General features: G+C 40.8%; 1 protein-coding gene across 1 annotated transcript in view; it reads right to left on the minus strand.

Moving 5' to 3' along the window:
* LOC147615023 (uncharacterized) overlaps positions 1 to 19601 on the minus strand; it is a 62583-nt gene extending 42982 nt beyond the window's left edge. Inside the window, exons 1-2 of the mRNA XM_086780022.1 lie at positions 19576 to 19601; positions 19285 to 19395 (exon numbers count right to left, since the gene is read on the minus strand). The gene's annotated coding sequence lies outside the window, so the exon portion shown is untranslated. The remainder of the gene's footprint in view (positions 1 to 19284; positions 19396 to 19575) is intronic.
* Positions 19602 to 20997: the final 1396 nt, after the last annotated feature.

The raw sequence follows: 20997 nt of genomic DNA on the forward strand, positions 1-20997 counted from the left end.
CCAGCTCTACCATGTGGTGGAGCTAGAATGTATTCTTCTAGCTCTACCATGTGGTAGATCTAGACTTCAATGAATGTAACCGGATGAGGTTGAATGTAACTGTGGTAGAGCTAGACCTCAAAGCTTTCTACCTCTACGATTCTAGCTCCACCACATGGTAGAGCTAGACCTTAACTGAAATTCTAGCTCCACCACATGGTAGAGCTAGACCTCAAGGAATTCCATCTTAATTACTCCATCTTGGAGCTCTCAATTATACATTTATTAGTCTTGCTCTACCACATGGTAGAGCTAGATAAATGCATTCTAGCTGGACTTTAAAGCATTCTACAATGTGGTGGAGTTAGAATTGCATTTGAGGTCTAGCTCTACCATGTGGTGGAGCTAGAATCGTAGAGGTAGAAAACTTTGAGGTCTAGCTCTACCATGTGGTAGAGCAAAAATGCATCGATCTAGCTGTGTTCCATACACATCAACAAAACCAAGGAGCTAGAATTGCATTTGATCTAGCTCTACCACATGGTAGAAAGCTTTGAGGGCTAGATCTACCATGTGGTAGAGCAAGAATGCATCGATCTAGCTGTGTTCCATACACATCAACAAAACCAATTCCTCCAAGAAGAGACCTACCTCTCATGATAAGAATCAAGGAGCTAGAATTGCATTTGATCTAGCTCTACCACGTGGTAGAGCTGTATTTTGCCTAGACCACATCGTAGAGCTAGAATGCTTGAGGTCCAGCTCCACCATGTGGTGGAGCTAGAATGCATTCTTCTAGCTCTACCACCATGTGGTAGAGCTAGACTTCAATGAATGTACCGACTGAGATAGAATGCTTTGAGGTCTACCTCTACAATGTGGTGGAGTTAGAATTGCATTTGAGGTCTAGCTCTACCATGTGGTGGAGCTAGAATCGTAGAGCTAGAATGCTTTGAGGTCCAGCTCTACCATGTGGTGGAGCTAGAATGAATTCTTCTAGCTCTACCATGTGGTAGAGCTAGACTTCAAAGAATGTAACCGGCTGACGGCTGAGGTTAAATGTAATTGTGGTAGAGCTAGACCTCAAAGCTTTCTACCTCTACAATTCTAGCTCCACCACATGGTAGAGCTAGACCTCAAGTGCAATTCTAGCTCCACCACATGGTAAAGCTAGAACTCAAAGCATTCTATCTCAATTACTCCATCTTGGAGCTCTCAATACATTTATTAGTCTTGCTCTACCACATGGTAGAGCTAGATAAATGCATTCTAGCTGGACTTCAAAGTATTCTAGTGCTGGTTTTTCAATGGATATTATCTCTACCAGGTGGCAGAGCAAGATTAATGAATGTATTGACCAGAATGCTATGAAATCTAGCTCTACCATGTGGTAGAGCTAAAATACATTCTTCTAGCTCTACCATGTGGTAGAGCTAGACTTCAATGAATGTAACCGGTTGAGGTTGAATGTAACTGTGGTAGAGCTGTATTCTACCTAAACCACGTTGTAGAGATAGAATGCTTTGAGGTCTAGCTCTACCATGTGGTGGAGCTAGAATTGCTTGTAACCGGCTGAGGTTGAATGTAACTGTGGTAGAGCTGTATTCTACCTAAAGCACATTGTAGAGATAGAATGCTTTGAGGTCTAGCTCTACCATGTGGTGAAGCAAGAGTCATAGAGGTAGAAAGCTTTGAGGTCTAGCTCTACCATGTGGTAGAGCAAGAATGCATCAATCTAGCTGTGTTCCATACACATCAACAGAACCAATTACTCCAAGAAGAGACCTACTTCACATGAGAATAACCAACGAGCTAGAATTATTGCATTGGATCTAGGTCTACCACATGGTAGAGCTGTATTCTACCTAGACCACATCGTAGAGCTAGAATGCTTTGAGGTCCAGCTCTACCCTGTGGGGTGGAGCTAGAATTGCATTCTTCTAGCTCTACCATGTGGTAGAGCTAGACTTCAACGAATGTAACCGGCTGAGGTTGAATGTAACCGGCTGAGGTTGAATGTAAGTGGCTGAGGTTGAATGTAACTGTGGTAGAGCTGTATTCTACCTAAACCACATTGTAGAGATAGAATGCTTTGAGGTCTAGTTCTACCATGTGGTGGAGCTAGAATTGCATTTGAGGTCTAGCTCTACCATGTGGTGGAGCTAGAGTAGTAGAGGTAGAAAGCTTTGAGGTCTAGCTCTACCATGTGGTGGAGCTAGAGTCGTAGAGGTAGAAAGCTTTGTGGTAGAGCAAGAATGCATCGATGTAGCTGTGTTCCATACACATCAACAAAACTAATTACTCCAAGAAGAGACCTACTTCACATGACAAGATCCAAGGAGCTAGAATTGCATTTGATCTAGCTCTACCATGAGGTAGGACTGTATTCTACCTAGGCCACATCGTAGAGCTAGAATGCTTTGAGGTCTAGCTCTACCATGTGGTGGATCTAGAATTGCATTTGAGGTCTAGCTCTACCATGTGGTAGAGCTAGAATGCATTGATCTAGCTGTGTACCATGCAAATTAACAAAACCAATTACTCCAAGAAGAGACCATGACGAGAACCAAGGAGCTAGAATTACATTTGATCTAGCTCTACCACGCGGTAGAGCTGTATTCAACCTAGACCAAATTTTAGAGCAAGAATGCTTTAAGGTCTAGCTCTACCATGTGGTGGAGCTAGAATTAATTTGAGGTCTAGCTCTATCAAGCTAGAATTTATCGATCTGGTTGTGTACCATGCGGATCAACAAAATCAATTACTCCAAGAAGAGATCTACTTCACATGACAAGAACCAAGAAGCTAGAATTGCATTTGATCTAGCTCTACCACGTGGTGGAGCTGTATCCAACCTAGACCACATCGTAGAGCTAGACTGCTTTGAGGTCTAGCTCTACATTGTGGTGGAGCTAGAATTGCATTTGAGGTCTAGCTCTACCATCATGTGGTAGAGCTATGCATTGATCTAGCTGTGTACCATGCAAATCAACAAAACCAATTACTCCAAGAAGAGACCATGAGGAGAACCAAGGAGATAAACAAGTGTGTTGAATGGCGCTGGGACCCAACTTTGACGCGCTGGGAGAAGTGATTACGTTACCCAAATCCGTACACGGAGTGATTTGGACATAGAGCAACTTCCCTAGCACAACTCCGTGTGGTCCGTTCTCTGATGGGGTAATGGATCCTCAACTTCTAACTGTCTGAATCCGGGTTCTTGAAAAAGATGCACGAGCGTGCCAAATGGCGAAAATTTCCAACAGGGGCGCCCAAACAGCGCCAAAGAGGCATGAAATTCGAATCATGCATGGACAAATGTGTGGCAACCAACCCGGATCTTTCTTGTTGTGTTCAGATGCGATTCGGACTCATTTCGGATCTGAAACTCTGCTATGGCGATTTTGCACTATCTTCGCCGGGACCTAACTTTGACGCGCTGGGAGAAGTGATTGTGATGCCCAAATCCGTGCGGCACGGAGTGATGTGGAGATAGAGCAACTTCCCTACCACAAGTCCGTGTGGTCCGTTCTCTAATGGAGTCCCAGCTCCATTTTGCATCTTTCTAAATGCAAAGAAACTAAATTTAATAATTAATATCAGTGGTATCCATGCATATTCATAGGTGAATATGTACATGGAGTAAATTAAATTTTTTCTATAGAATGCACAAACAGGGTGAATTACTCTTTGGGAATAACATAAAAACAAACTTTCTTTTCCACAAAAATATGAAAAATTTTGCCATAACCTCCTTTGTATGGTTGACCATTTCTCATTTTTATCATTCTAATTGTAACTTAAATTAACCCCAATTAGATGTATAGTACTCTAATCTACACAATTCTTAATTTTCAAGAGAATAAATAAAAAGAAAAGTTTAATTAATTTTTTTGTTAATCATTCTAGGATAAAGAAAGGGTGGAATGTAAAGAAGACAAGGAGGTGGCCTATTCATCAAGGCATAGCATTAGAATTTACTTTAATCAACTATAAACAAGAAAATCAAGAAAATCATAGATTTAAAATTTTTTAAAAAAAAGAAAAATTTAGCTTACATGAAGTTGTAAGCTTTCCTTTGTCTTGAGGGATTAAGGGTTCTACTCTTGTTTTAAGCAAGAGTGGCCACCAATTACTTTAGACATAGAGCAACTTCCCTAGCACAAGTCCGTGTGGTCCGTTCTCTGATGGGGTCCCTAATGCTCAACTTCTAACTGTCCGAATCCGGGTTCTCGAAAAAGATGCACGAGCGTGCCTAATGGCAAAAATTTTCAACCGTGGCCCAAACGGCACTAAAGAGGCATGAAAATGGAATCATGCATGGACAAATGTGTGGCAAGCAACCCGGATCTTTCTTGTTGTGTTCATATGCGATTGGGACTCATTTCGGATCCGAAACTATGTTATAGCGATTTTGCACTATCTTTGTCAGGACCCAACTTTGACGCACTGGGAGAAGTGATTGCGATCTCCAAATGCATGCACCGAGTGATGTGGACATAGAGCAACTTCCCTAGCACAAGTCCGTGTGGTCCGTTCTTTGATGCGGTCCCGGATCCTCAACTTCTAACTATCCGAATCCGGGTTCTCGAAAAAGATGCACGAGCGTGCCAAAGGGCGAAAATTTCCAACCGTGGCCCAAACGGCGCCGAAGAGGCATGAAATTGGAATCATGCATGGAAAAATGTGTGGCAACCAACCCGGATCTTTCTTGTTGTGTTCAGATGCGATTCGGACTCATTTCGGATCCGAAACTCTGTTATGGCGATTTTGCACTATCTTCGTCGGGACCCAACTTTGACGCGCTGGGAGAAGTGATTGCGATGCACAAATCCATGCACGGAGTGATGTGGACATAGAGCAACTTTCCTAGTACAAGTCCGTGTGGTCCGTTCCCTGATGGGGTTCCAGATCCATTTTGCATCTTTCTATGCAAAAAAATTAATTTTAATAATTAATATCAGTGGTATTCATGCATATACATGGAGCAAATTAAAATTTTTCTATAGAATGCACCAACAGGGGGAATTACTCTTTTGGAATAACATAAAAACACTCTTTTCCACAAAAATATAAAAAATTTTGCCATAACCTCCTTTGTATGGCTGACCATTTCTCATTTTATCATTCTAATTCTAACTTAAATTAACCCCAATTAGATGTATAGTACTCTAATCTACACAATTAGATGTATAGTACTCTAATCTACACAATTCTTAATTTCCAAGAGAATAAGCAAAAAAAAAGTTTAATTAATTTTTTTGTTAATCTTTCTAGGATAAAGAAAGGCTGGAATGTAAAGAAGAGAAGGAGGTGGCCTATTCATCAAGGCATAGCAATAGAATTTACTTTAATCAACTATAAAACAAGAAAATCAAGAAAACCATAGAATTAAAATTTAAAAAAAAAAGAAAAATTTAGCTTACATGGAGTTGTAAGCTTTTCTTTGTCTTGAGAGATTGAGGGTTCTACTCTTGTTTTAAGCAAGAGTGGCCACCAATTACTTTGGACATAGAGCAACTTCCCTAGCACAAGTCCGCGTGGTCCGTTCTCTGATGGGATCCCTGATCCTCAACTTCTAACTGTCCGAATCCGGGTTCTCGAAAAAGATGCACGAGCGTGCGAAATGGCGGAAATTTCCAACCGTGGCCCAAACGGCGCCAGAGAGGCATGAAAATGTGGGAATCATGCATGGAAAAATGTGTGGCAAGAAACCTGGATCTAGCTGTGTACCATGCAGATCAACAAAACCAATTACTCTAAGAAGAGACCTACTTCACATGACGAGAACCAAGGAGCTACAATTGCATCAGATCTAGCTCTACCATGTGGTGGAGCTAGAATGCATCAATCTAGCTGTGTACCATGGAGATAACCAAAATCAACTACTCCAAGATGAGATCAACTTCACATGACAAGAACCAAGAAGCTAGAATTGCATTTGATCTAGCTCTACCACGTGGTAGAGCTGTATCCAACCTAGACCACATCATAGAGCTAGATTGCTTTGAGGTCTAGCTCTACCATGTGGTGGAGCTAGAATTGCTTTTGAGGTCTAGCTCTTCCATGTGGTAGAGCTAGAATGCATTGATCTAGCTGTGTACCATGCAAATCAACAAAACCAATTACTCCAAGAAGAGACCATGACGAGAACCAAGGAGATAAACAAGTGTGTTGAATGGCGCTGTAACCCAACTTTGACGCGCTGGGAGAAGTGATTGCGATGCCCAAATTCGTGCACGGAGTGATGTGGACATAAAGCACCTTCCTTAGCACAAGTCCGTGTGGTCCGTTCTCTGATGGGGTCCCGGATCCTCAACTTCTAACTATCCAAATCTGGGTTCTCGAAAAAGATACATGAGCGTACCAAATCGCGGAAATTTCCAACAGGGGCCCAAACGGCACCGAAGAGGAATGAAAATTGAATCATGCATGGACAAATGTGTAGCAACCAACCCGGATCATTCTTGTTGTGTTCAGATGTGATTCAGACTCTTTTTGGATTCGAAACTCTGTTATAGCGATTTTGCACTATCTTCACCGGGACCCAACTTTGACGCGCTGGGAGAAGTGATTGCGATCTCCAAATGCATGCACGGAGTAATGTGGACATAGAGCAACTTTCCTAGCACAAGTCCGTGTGGTCCGTTCTCTGATGGGGTCCCGAATCCTCAACTTCTAACTGTCTGAATCCGGGTTCTTGAAAAAGATGCACAAGCGTGCCAAATGGCGGAAATTTCCAACCGTGGCCCAAACGGCGCCGAAGAGGCATGAAATTCTAATCATGCATGGAAAAATGTGTGGCAACCAACCCGGATCTTTCTTGTTGGGTTCAGATGCGATTCGGACTCATTTTGGATCCGAAACTCGGTTATGGCGATTTTGCACTACCTTCGTCGGGACCCAACTTTGACGCGCTGGGAGAGGTGATTGCGATGCACAAATCCATGCACGGAGTGATGTGGACATAGACTTCCCTAGCACAAGTCCGTGTGGTCCGTTCTCTAATGGGGTCCCGGTTTCTCAACTTCTAACTGTTCGAATCCGGGTTATCGAAAAAGATGAATGAGCATGCCAAATGGCGGAAATTTTCAACCCTGGCCCAAAACGACGCCGAAGAGGCATGAAATTCGAATCATGCATGAAAAAATGTGTGGCAACCAACCCGGATCATTCTTGTTGTGTTCAGATGCCATTCGGACTCTTTTCGGATCCGAAACTCTGTTATGGCGATTTTGCACTATCTTCACTGGGACCCAACTTTGACGCGTTGGGAGAAGTGATTGCGATCTCCAAATGCATGCACGGAGTAATGTGGACATAGAGCAAGTTTCCTAGCACAAGTCCGTGTGGTCCGTTCTCTGATGGGGTCCCGAATCCTCAACTTCTAACTGTCCGAATCTGGGTTCTCGAAAAAGATAAACGAGCGTGCCAAAGCGTGAAAATTTCCAGCCATGGCCCAAACGGCATCGAAGAGGCATGAAATTCGAATCATGCATGGAAAAATGTGTGGCAACCAACCCGGATCTTTCTTGTTGTGTTCAGATGCGATTCGGACTCATTTCGGATCTGAAACTTTGTTATGGCGATTTTGCACTATCTTCGCCCCGGGACCCAACTTTGACGCGCTGGAAGAAGTGATTGCAATGCACAAATCCATGCACGGAGTGATGTGGACATAGAGCAACTTTCCTAGCACAAGTCCGTGTGGTCCGTTCTCTGATGGGGTCCCTGATCCTCAACTTCTAGCTGTCCAAATCTGGGTTCTCGAAAAAGATGCATGAGCGTACCAAATGGCGGAAATTTCCAACCGTGGCCCAAACGGCGCCGAAGAGGCATGAAAATGGAATCATGCATGGAAAAATGTGTGGCAAGAAACCCGGATCTAGCTGTGTACCATGCAGATCAACAAAACCAATTACTCTAAGAAGAGACCTACTTCACATGACGAGAACCAAGGAGCTACAATTGCATCAGATCTAGCTCTACCATGTGGTGAAGCTAGAATGCATCGATCTAGCTGTGTACCATGGAGATCAACAAAATCAATTACTCCAAGATGAGATCTACTTCACATGACAAGAACCAAGAAGCTAGAATTGCATTTGATCTAGCTCTACCACGTGGTAGAGCTGTATCCAACCTAGACCACATCGTAGAGCTAGATTGCTTTGAGGTCTAGCTCTACCATGTGGTGGAGCTAGAATTGCTTTTGAGGTCTAGCTCTTCCATGTGGTAGAGCTAGAATGCATTGATCTAGCTGTGTACCATGCAAATCAACAAAACCAATTACTCCAAGAAGAGACCATGACGAGAACCAAGGAGATAAACAAGTGTGTTGAATGGCGCTGGGACCCAACTTTGACGCGCAGGGAGAAGTGATTGTGATGCCTAAATTCATGCACGAAGTGATGTGGACATAGAGCAACTTCTCGAGCACAAGTCCGTGTGGTCCGTTCTCTGATGAAGTCCCGGATCCTCAACTTCTAACTGTCCGAATCCGGGTTCTGGAAAAAGATGCATGAGCGTACCAAATGGCGGAAATTTCCAACAGGGACCCAAACGGCACCGAAGAGGAATGAAAATCGAATCATGCATGGACAAATGTGTGGCAACCAACCCGGATCATTCTTGTTGTGTTCAGATGCGATTCGGACTCTTTTCGGATCCGAAACTCTGTTTTGGCGATTTTGCACTATCTTCGCCGGGACCCAACTTTGACGCGCTGGGAGAAGTGATTGCGATCTCCAAATGCATGCACGGAGTAATGTGGACATAGAGCAACTTTCCTAGCACAAGTCCGTGTGGTCCGTTCTCTGATGGGGTCCGGAATCCTCAACTTCTAACTGTCCGAATCCGGGTTCTCGAAAAAGACACACGAGCGTGCCTAATGGCGAAAATTTCCAACCGTGGCCCAAACGGCGTTAAAGAGGCATGAAAATGGAATCATGCATGGACAAATGTGTGGCAAGCAACCCGGATCTTCCTTGTTGTGTTCAGATGCGATTGGGACTCATTTCGGATCCGAAACTCTGTTATGGCGATTTTGCACTATCTTCGTCGGGACCCAACTTTGACGCGCTGGGAGAACTGATTGCGATGCCCAAATCCAAGCACGGAGTGATGTGGACATAGAGCAACTTCCCTAGCACAAGTCCGTGTGGTCCGTTCTATGATGGGGTCCCGGATCCTCAACTTCTAACTGTTCGAATCCGGGTTCTCGGAAAAGATGAAGAGCGTGCCAAATGGCGGAAATTTCCAACCCTGGCCCAAACGACGTCAAAGAGGCATGAAATTCGAATCATATATGGAAAAATGTGTGGCAACCAACCGGATCTTTCTTGTTGTGTTTAGATGCGATTCGGACTCATTTCGGATCCGAAACTCTGTTATGGCGATTTTGCACTATCTTCGTCAGTGTGAGATCCCTGTCCCCACCATGCGACGGATTCGGATTACTAGCAGCGGAAGTAGCACTTCATGCGCGCGGCAGGGACCCACACTCGGGGCCTCGTCCACGGATATCCGAACAAGAGACTAATCCGTCGGTTTTTCCAAAACCGAACCCGGAAAAACTTCCCTTACCCGGAAAGCACGGGCGATTCCACCAAGATAACTTTTTACTCTAACGTAGTCAAGATCATTATTGATCACGTTGATCTGACTGCACCTATAAAGATACTCGGTCGGATCAAGGAAGAAACTTGCACTTGGATCATTGGGATCAACGCTTTTTTCCCCATCAAGAGGCACAGCCGTTGATTCCTATCCATAGAACAATTACTATCCGGGATTTACTTTATCTATCGTAATAACAAAAATTGAGTTTCGATTTACGGATCCATCAGTCCAGCCTAACCCCATCCGATCCCATGGGTTAGCCAACCGCCCAACCACTGTAGTGATGGGATCCAATTTGGAATTTGGTTAGGTTTTGTCCCGGGTACCAAGGAAAAGAGTTCCAGCCGGAAGTTCATGCAAACATAAAACTAGCCACACCACTTACACACCCAATATGAAATTGCGTTTTTCTGAGCATCAGCTAACTTTAAAACAATCCTTTAACGAAACCATAGAACCACTGATCACAATCTTCCAATTTATCCGATTGATTCATAATTTCCCATCATTCCTTCATCAGAGTATCTATGGCATCATTGGTAACTAGAACGCTCACCACCTGTACACAGAGGGGCCTTTTCAATAGTTCCTAGCCCATAATACTCGGCAATATAATCACTTATAAAAATCAAGATGTGGACTCTCGTTGAAGATCAGCAAGATCAACCAATAGATCCATATAAAGAGCCATGGACTCATCCATTGAAGACCAGCAAGGTCAATCAACCAGATCCATGCCCGGTTTCACAAAACAACTCTTACTCCTTGTTCCAATATCTTCCTCGACGCACGCGTGGGTATCCTAGGCGACCCAGAGCCCGAGCACCGTATGGTCAGCACCCTCTAGGATCCTTCGCAGGTGACCTAGTGCTTCACTCATAGGCCGCTTCCTTGGTCCCTCATCCACCGTACCGGAAGCTCACCATTTTAATCGAACCGAGGCTGGTCAAGACCTCGGTCGACCTTGCTACGCGAGACGTCCTCCATTGACTCTCCGTCAGCAGTTGCAACTTTATCAGTTAGGTCTCCACGACCTTAATCACAAGACGGTCAAAATGCTTCCCCAGCATTCTTGACATAAAACAGCCATTTACAAACAGCATTTACAAACAGTTTACAAATACAATTTCTATATTAACTCTCATTTTTCCACATTATCCCTCATTAATCCACATTACTTATTCTACATGCATGTATATGTGTACTCATCCAATCACATCATTTTCCATCTCTTCACTTCAGATTCCTTCACATCACATATCATATATTCACATCCATACATCCACATCTACATGCTTACCTCCATTTTCACATCCTCATTTATACATCCACATCCCATATCCACATTCATACATACACATCCACATCCACATTCACATCCATACATCCACATCTACATGCTTACCTCCATTTTCACATCCTCATTTATACATCCACATCCATATCCACATCCATACATCCACATCCACATGCATACATCTACTATCACGCCCTCATTCATACATCCACATCCACATACATACATACATCCACATCCACATTCCCATTCACATCTATACATCCACATCTACATCCACATACATACATATATCCACATCCACATTCCACATTCACATCTATACAACCACATCTACATCCACATTCACATCTATACATCCACATCTACATCCACATTCACATACATCCACATCCACCTTCCCATTCACATCTATACATCCACATCTACATCCACATACATACATACATCCACATCCACATTCCACATTCACATCTATACAGCCACATCTACATACATACATCCATTTTCACATCCTCATTCATACATCCACATTCACATACATACATCCACATCCGTATCTACATCCATACATCCACATCCACCTCTTCATTCACAATCACATCCATACATCCACATCTACATACATACATCCACATCTACATACATACATCCATACATCCACATCTACATACATACATCCATTTTCACATCCTCATTCTTACATACACATCCACATACATACATACACATCCGTATCTACATCCATACATCCACATCCACATCAACATTCACATTCATACATATACATCTACATGTATACATCCACATCACATTCATACAACCATATTACATCCATTCTCGTCCTAACACATCCCATATACATCTTAACACATCCTAACTCATCTTAACACATTCTATCACATCTCATACACATCTTTTTACATCTCATACACCTCTTATCACATCCTATCACTTTCCATACGCATTTTATTAAATCTTATCACAGCTCATACACATCTTATCACATCTTTTTACATCTCATACACCTCTTATCACATCCTATCACTTTTCATACGCATCTTATCAATTCTTATCACATCTCATACACCTCTTATCACATCTTATCACATTTCATATCTTTAAAAAAAAAAAGAGAATTCTTATATTTGATATAATATTTCTCTACACATTTATTTATACATAAATTCCATTTAAGGAGACTAACACTTTCGAAATTAAAATCAATCTTTTATGCATCTTCTTATGCATAAATTCAATTTGGTAGGAAATTACACTTTTAGAATAAAAGAATTTCTCTTATGCATCTAAGTTATGCATAAAATCCATTTATGAGGAAAATCACACTTTTAGTATAAAAAGAATATCTTTTATGCATACCTATATGCATGAAATCCAATATGATAAAAGTAACACTTTTGATATAAAAAATTTTCCTTTATGCATACTTCTATGCATGAAAATTAAAAATGATAAAAGTACCACTTTTGATATAAAAAATTTTCTTTTATGCACACTTCTATGCATGAAAATTAAAAATGATAAAAGTAACACTTTTGATATAAAAAATTTTCCTTTATGCATACTTCTATGCATGAAAATTAAAAACGATAAAAGTAACACTTTTGATATAAAAAATTTTCCTTTATGCATACTTCTATGCATGAAAATTAAAAATGATAAAAGTAACACTTTTGATATAAAAAATTTTCTTTTATGCATACTTCTATGCATGAAAATTAAAAATGATAAAAGTAACACTTTTGATATAAAAAATTTTCCTTTATGCATACTTCTATGCATGAAAATTAAAAATGATAAAAGTAACACTTTTGATATAAAAATTTTCCTTTATGCATACTTCTATGCATGAAAATTAAAATTTGATAAAAGTAACACTTTTATGTTAAAATAATAATCTTTTATGCATACCTCTATGCATGAAATCCAAATATGATAAAAGTAACACTTTTATGTTAAAATAATAATCTTTTATGCATAGCTCTATGCATGAAAATCAATGATGCATAATATAAAAATCAATTTCTCTATGACTACAATGAATATCTTTCAATTAATCTAGGATGATAATTCCTAGAATATGGTAGGAAGTCCTCTTTTTATGCTTTGAATGAAATTATTTTATGCATAATTTTTATAAAAATTTTGCCATAGCTCCGCTGCTATGACTGATAAATCTCAATTTTTCTAAGGGATAAAGCTTATCATTAAGAAAATAATTAAAATGATCTCTAATTGGATCATTAATCCATAATGGATTGAATCATCAATATACATAAACTAAAAGCATAGAAAAAAGCCATTAATTTGGCCTCAAGCATAGCTTAATCTTGGGTTAAGGAAAAGCTTTATGAAAAGCTTGATTTGGATTGAGAATGGGTCATGAGTATGACCATTTCTTGAGTGAGAGAGAGAAATTACATAAAAACCATTAGAATTTAAATATAAATGAAAATTAACTTCAATAGCATTTATTAAATTATGTAACTCTTCACTACTATTCACCAATTAACTTCAATAGCATTTAAAAAACCATACCAATTAAGCTTCTCAAGCTTGAGAGGGGTTGAGAAGAGAGAAACATTGAGAAATTATAGAAAAGATCAATATTCACTAATTACCTTACAAATTGCTTGATTCTTTGTTCACGGTAGAGGCCCCCAACCAATCAATTGGTTAAGTATGTTGATGGAGCCACTAATTGGGATTGAAGAAAGAGGGAAGCTCTAAAAACTAGTGAATTATTAAATGAATTCACAGTTCTTGGCTTAGGTGGAGTAGAGTAACGATGCATAAACACTATATATTTTTCAACAAGGGGTAGGCTTCTATTTATAGGAAAAATTGAGCTCCTAACCAAACAAACTGATTCTAGAATTTTCCAAATCAGTTTGGTCAATTTTTGACCATTTTTAGGTCAGTTAAGCTAACTTTTTGGAACTAGACTTGAATTAGGAGAGAGGAGAGATGAAATATCTCAATTTTTATGAGTTTAAAACTCATTCAAGCATGTGAAATATGCACCTCCTTTAAAGAACTCCCCTTCCTTACATATGTGTCATAATGGAATCATTTTAATATTGCTCATAGTTTTTTTACTAATAAACCTTGTACATTTTCAACTCTTCATCTTATGTGAAATATGCACCTCCTTTAAAGAACTCCCCTTCCTTACATATGTGTCATAATGGAATCATTTTAATATTGCTCATAGTTTTTTTACTAATAAACCTTGTACATTTTCAACTCTTCATCTTATGTGAAATATGCACCTCCTTTAAAGAACTCCCCTTCCTTACATATGTGTCATAATGGAATCATTTTAATATTGCTCATAGTTTTTTACTAATAAACCTTGTACATTTTCAACTCTTCATCTTATGTGAGCATTTACTCATTTTTGGATACCCAAAATATCTCATATTTTTAATATTGCTCATAGTTTTTTACTAATAAACCTTGTACATTTTCAACTCTTCATCTTATGTGAGCATTTACTCATTTTTGGGTATCTTCTTTTACAAATTGGATTTATCTCCTCCCTACACATGGATTGATGCTATTGGCCCATAGGAACCTTAATTGGACCATAATCCAAAAATTTCTGAAAATCTAGACCCTTAGGCTAAGGTCCTTTATACCCATTTCCAATTAATTCCAATTGCACATTGGAAAGTTCTTTTTGAATTTCTGTTTCAGGGGAACTTATTTTAATAAGATGAGATAATTTTCTATCCAAAAATATTAAAAATTTGAATATTCTCTCTCTAGAATATTTTCTCTCTCTAGGTTAAAACAGTTAGAAACAAGTCTTTTATATTTCTGAAGAGGGATTGATTACACGGGAAGATGCTGGACATTTTGAGAGGCTGGGGAGGAATCTTACAGTCGGGACCCAACTCTGACGCGCTGGGAGAAGTGATTGCGATCTCCAAATGCATGCACGGAGTAATGTGGACATAGAGCAACTTTCCTAGCACAAGTCCGTGTGGTCCGTTCTCTGATGGGGTCCCGAATCCTCAACTTCTAACTGTCCGAATCCGGGTTCTCAAAAAAGATACACGAGCGTGCCTAATGGCGAAAATTTCCAACCGTGGCCCAAACGATGCTAAAGAGGCATGAAAATGGAATCATGCATGGACAAATGTGTGGCAAGCAACCCAGATCTTTCTTGTTGTGTTCAGATGCGATTGGGACTCATTTCGGATCCGAAACTCTGTTATGGTGATTTTGCACTATCTTCGTCGGGACCCAACTTTGACGCGCTGGGAGAACTGATTGCGATGCCCAAATCCAAGCACGGAGTGATGTGGACATAGAGCAACTTCCCTAGCACAAGTCCGTGTGGTCCATTCTCTGATGGGGTCCCGGATCCTCAACTTCTAACTGTTCGAATCCAGGTTCTCGGAAAAGATGAACGAGCGTGCCAAATGGCGGAAATTTCCAACCCTGGCCCAAACGACATCAAAGAGGCATGAAATTCGAATCATGCATGGAAAAATGTGTGGCAAGCAACCCGGATCTTTCTTGTTGTGTTCAGATGCGATTGGGACTCATTTCGGATCCGAAACTCTGTTATGGCGATTTTACACTATCTTCGTCGGGACCCAACTTTGACGCGCTGGGAGAAGTGATTGCGATGCACAAATCCATGCACGAAGTGATGTGGACATAGAGCAACTTCCCTAGCACAAGTCCGTGTGGTCCGTTCTCTGATGGGGCCCCGGATCCTCAACTTCTAACTGTTCAAATCCGGGTTCTTGAAAAAGATGAATGAGCGTGCCAAATGGCAGAAATTTCCAACCCTGGCCCAAACGACGCCGAAGAGGCATGAAATTCGAATCATGCATGGAAAAATGTGTGGCAACCAACCCGGATCTTTCTTGTTGCGTTCAGATGCGATTCTGACTCATTTCGGATCCGAAACTCTGTTATGGCGATTTTGCACTATCTTCGCTGGGACCCAACTTTGACGCGCTGGGAGAACTGATTGCAATGCCCAAATCCATACACGGAGTGATGTGGACATAGAGCTACTTCCCTAGTACAAGTCCGTGTTGTCGGTTCTCTGATGGGGTCCCAGATCCTCAACTTCCAACTATCCCAATCCGGGTTCTCGAAAAAGATGCACGAGCGTGCCAAATGGCGAAAATTTCCAACTGTAGACCAAACGGCACCGAAGAGGCATGAAAATCGAATCATGCATGGACAAATGTGTGGCAAGCAACCGGATCTTTGTTGTTGTGTTCAGATGCGATTCGGACTCATTTCGGATCCGAGACTCTGTTATGGTGATTTTGCACTATCTTCGCCAGGGACCTTGACGCGATGGGAGAAGTGATTGCGATGCCCAAACCCATGCACGGAGTGATGTGGACATATAGCAACTTCCCTAGCATAAGTCCGTGTGGTCCGTTCTCTAATGGGGTCCGGGATCCTCAACTTCTAACTGTTCGAATCCGGGTTCTCGAAAAAGATGAACGAGCGTGCCAAATGGCGAAAATTTCCAACCGTGGCACAAACGGCACCGAAGAGGCATGAAATTTGAATCATGCATGGAAAAATGTGTGGCAAGCAACCCGGAACTAGCTGTGTACCATGCAAATCAACAAAACCAATTACTCTAAGAAGAGACCTACTTCACATGACGAGAACCAAGGAGCTACAATTGCATCCGATCTAGCTCTACCATGTGGTGGAGCTAGAATGCATCGATCTAGCTGTGTACCATGCAGATCAACAAAATCAATTACTCCAAGATGAGTTCTACTTCACATGATAAGAACCAAAAAGCTAGAATTGCATTTGATCTAGCTCTACCACGTGGTAGAGCTGTATCCAACCTAGACCACATCGTAGAGCTAGATTGCTTTGAGGTCTAGCTCTACCATGTGGTGGAGCTAGAATTGCATTTGAGGTCTAGCTCTACCATGTGGTAGAGCTAGAATAGCTGTGTACCATGCAAATCAACAAAACCAATTACTCCAAGAAGAGACCATGACGAGAACCAAGGAGATAAACAAGTGTGTTGAATGGCGCTGGGACCTAACTTTGACGCGTTGGGAGAAGTGATTGCTATGCCCAAATCCATGCACGGAGTGATGTGGACATAGAGCAACTTCCCTAGCACAAGTCCGTGTGGTCCGTTGTCTGATGGGGTCCCGGATCCTAACTTCTAATTGTCCGAATCCGGGTTCTCGAAAAAGATGCAAATGAGAGCTCTCGTGCAAAAAGAGCTCTTACTAAATGCGAGCTCTCATGGATAGGGAACTCACATGCATATAGAGATATCATGCAGCGCAAGAGAGCTCGTACACTCAATGCAAATAAATGAAAATAAGAGATCTTATGCATAGAGATCTCTTGCAGCCATGAGATATCTAATGCTCTTATAAAAAACTCCCATAGCACCCTGATGGGTTGCAACATAAAAAAGAGAGCATTGGGTTTAGAGCTTACCACAACTCGGTAGGTGGTGAGGACCTAACACCAAAGCATGGTCAGGACGTGAGGTCAAGAGAATAACACAATAGAGAATTATTTACATACTTTTATTTACTGTGATGCATGTGTTATCGATTATGCATAGAGGGCTCTCATGCATATAGATCTTGGATATATCTACGCAAGGTGTGAGAGCTCTCATGCATAGAGAGTTTTCATGCATTGTGAGAGATCTTACATAAAGCTCTCAAGCGTGGATCTCTTCCATGAGAGATCCATGCATATAGATCTCATAAATATAGAGCTAACATTGTGTGTGATTCATTGTGAGAGCTCCCATGCATATAGATCGCAAATCTCATGCAAAGAGAGCTCTAATGCATATAGATCAGCTATTATCAAGTGCGAGTCATTGTGAGAGCTCTTATGCATAGAGGGCTGTCGTGTGCATATATATCTCATGCATAGAGGGTTATCATGCATAGAGGGCTGTCATGCATATAAATCTCATGCATGAGAGCTCTTATGCATATCGATGAGCTCTCATGCATATAGAGTTATCATACATGAGATCTTATGGATCGAGCTCTCTTGTATTCTAAGAGGTCTCATGCATGAGATCCCTCTTGCATTGTAAGATCTCTCATGCATTAATAGCTCTCATATGCATAGATCTCTCATATCATGCATGAGAGCTATAGAGATTTTGGTCTTGCACTAGAGCTCTCATGCAAAGAGCTAGGTCTTACATTAAGAGCTCTCATACATAGAGCTCCCATGCATAGAGCTTGGTCTTGCATTAGAGCGTTCATTCATAGAGATAGGTATTACATTAAGATCTCTCATACATAGAGCTCGCATGCATAGAGCTATATCTTGCATTATTATAAGAGTTCCCATGGATAGATCTCATGTATAGAGTGAAAGAGCTCTCATGCATAGAGCTAGGTCTTGCATTCAAAGCTCTCATACATTGATCTCACATGCATAGAGTTAGATCTTGCATTATTATGAGAGCTCTCTTACATACATCTCATGCATAGAGCTATAATATCTTGCATTATTATAAGAGCTCCCATGGATAGATCTCATGTATAGAGTGAAAGAGCTCTCATGCATAGAGCTAAGTCTTGCATTAAGAGCTCTCATACATAGAGATCGCATGCATAGAGTTAGATCTTGCATTAATTATTATAAGAGCTCTCATACATAGAGCTATATCTTGCATTATTATAAGAGCTCCCATGGATAGATCTCATGTAAAAAGTAAAAGAGTTCTCATGCATAGTCTCAATGACATGCTTAGAGAGTAAGAGCATTAGGAGCTACATCTTGCATTATTATGAGAGCTCTCTTGCATAGATCTCATGCTTAGAGTGTAAGAGCAGGAAAGTACAATTTCAAGCAAGGAGAGGGGAGAAGCTATGCTATGAATAGAGGTACGATACTAGATGGATGGTTTTTCATTTCAAGTAATCTTGCACTAGTTTAAGTCATTTCAACTCCAGCTCTACCATGTGGTAGAGCTAGAATGCATTTTTCCAGCTCTACCATGTGGTAGAGCATTCAAATTATCCCGCCCAATTTTAAATTCAAATTATCCCGCCCTTAAAGAATTTAAAATGGTCTTGCTATTTTTCAAGTTTTCCTTGACGTCCATGTCGTTTATGTAATACAAACCTACTTTCCCATCTTGTCATTGACAACTAGCACTTGGACATCACCGCATCTATTATCAAATTCAACGATACAACAAGGTACACATATTTTTGTCTCAATGCATATTAAATCATTATCTATGATTAGATTTAAAGTTTTAAACATGTCAATTAAAAATCAGATCATACACATTGACATAGAGTAGAAAATAAAAGCATGCAAGAATTCAAAAACTCAGGAAATTATGGTTGAAGAGAAAAAACCTGATTCAGAAGAGAAAATCCAAGTATATGCTGGCTGCTCTCTCTTATTGCTGTAGAAGATGTGGCCTGCAACTATGCAATGTCTTGTATATGCTGCGTAGGAGAGTGGGCCTGCTCACAGCAATAAGAGACGCCTAATGAAAACCAAGCATGAGAGATTTATGGCCAGGGCCTGTTTATTGCCCTTTATGACCTACAATGCTCTTGCTAATGAAACTACTACTGTAACATTTTATCGTCTGATTCAGAAGAGAAAATAAAAAAATTAAAGTTTAAGAGACTCCCATATACCTGCTAGAATCCAGATTGCATGGCTGTGGAGGGACGGATAAGCTTAGATAGATTATAACCCCAGTGCTGGCAGGTGTACATAATGCTAGGCATCCTTTGATTTGGAGGTAAAGAGTAGCTGCTAGGTAAGAGCAAGGTGGAGCTGCTGAAGGGGCGAGTGGCTGCAGAGAGATAAGAGCAAGGTGGAGCTGCTGAAGGGGCGAGTGGCTGCAGAGAAGAGCCGCCCACAGAGAAGCACGCCACGCTAGGTAGTAAGAGCAGCAAACGCTGCAGAGAGAGCCGCCCAGAGAGAAGCAGGCCAGACAAACGTGCACCCAGTAGCTTGTGTTGATGGAGGGCCACGAAAGTGCGCCCCGCAGAGGATAGAGAGCCGCCCAGAACAGAACCCGCAGTATGAGAGCCGTCCGCCGGAGCGCCGCCGGATACGTTTAGGGGAGAGCGCCGTCCGGATACGTTTAGGGTTGAGGAGGATAAGTCTAAATTCAAGATTTTCATAAAATTAGCGTTGGTATATAAAATTAGCATTCAATTTGGTAACATACCAAATTTGAAGTTACAAAATGTTGGTAATTTTCTAGATCTTAATGTTTCCAAAGATCTCTTTATTTCTCCATACATTTGGGATTAGGCCATCCCATCATGTACACAATTTTGAAATAAAAAATCAAGAGCAAAGATAATTTCATATAATTCTTTTTTTGCTCTTGGATTTACTTAAATTATGAAGATCAATTATTACGAATTTATCTTGACAAATCACCTTGTTTTATCTTTTGAACATGCAATGGCTGTGCAAAATCAATATTGAGGTCCCCGGCTCTTGACGCCTAATCCATAGTTTCATACTAGACTCATCTATGCTCCTTATGCATCCATACACACGTGTGCGCGCATAGCGGACCGACATAGCTCGGGAGTAGATGTTGTATGAGTTTCAAAAAATTAAAGCTATTTCTATCAGTTATTGAGAGAACTGAGAGAACTTGGAAAAAAGAGCAAGATATTATAGTGATTTCTACTTGGTGAACCTCAAGTTATCAATTTGAGCCTTGTTAAGCATGCATCATATAGGCTTATGGAAAAACCGTAATGGTAATTTTTTATAAAAGGTGATTTCTATAATTGATTTAGTGAACCTGGAGCTCCGATTGAAACTAGATAAGTTTAAGAAGGCGAGGGTGTAAGATTCCTCCCCCAACCCCTTTTTGATGTCTAGTATATTCCCCTGTAATCAATTCCTTTTCTAAAATATAAGAGATCTTGTTTGTGGCTGTTTTAACCTAGAGAGAGAAAATATTCTAGAGAGAGAATATTCAGATTTTGAATATTTTTGGATAGAAAAATATCTCTTATAATTCAGATGAGTTTCCCTGAAACAAAAATTTAAAAAGAATTTTCCAATGTGCAATTGGAATTAATTGA

The sequence above is a fragment of the Cibotium barometz genome, chromosome 41 (assembly GCF_041138505.1).
Source record: "Cibotium barometz isolate CiBa-2024 chromosome 41, ASM4113850v1, whole genome shotgun sequence".
NCBI lineage: Eukaryota > Viridiplantae > Streptophyta > Polypodiopsida > Cyatheales > Cibotiaceae > Cibotium > Cibotium barometz.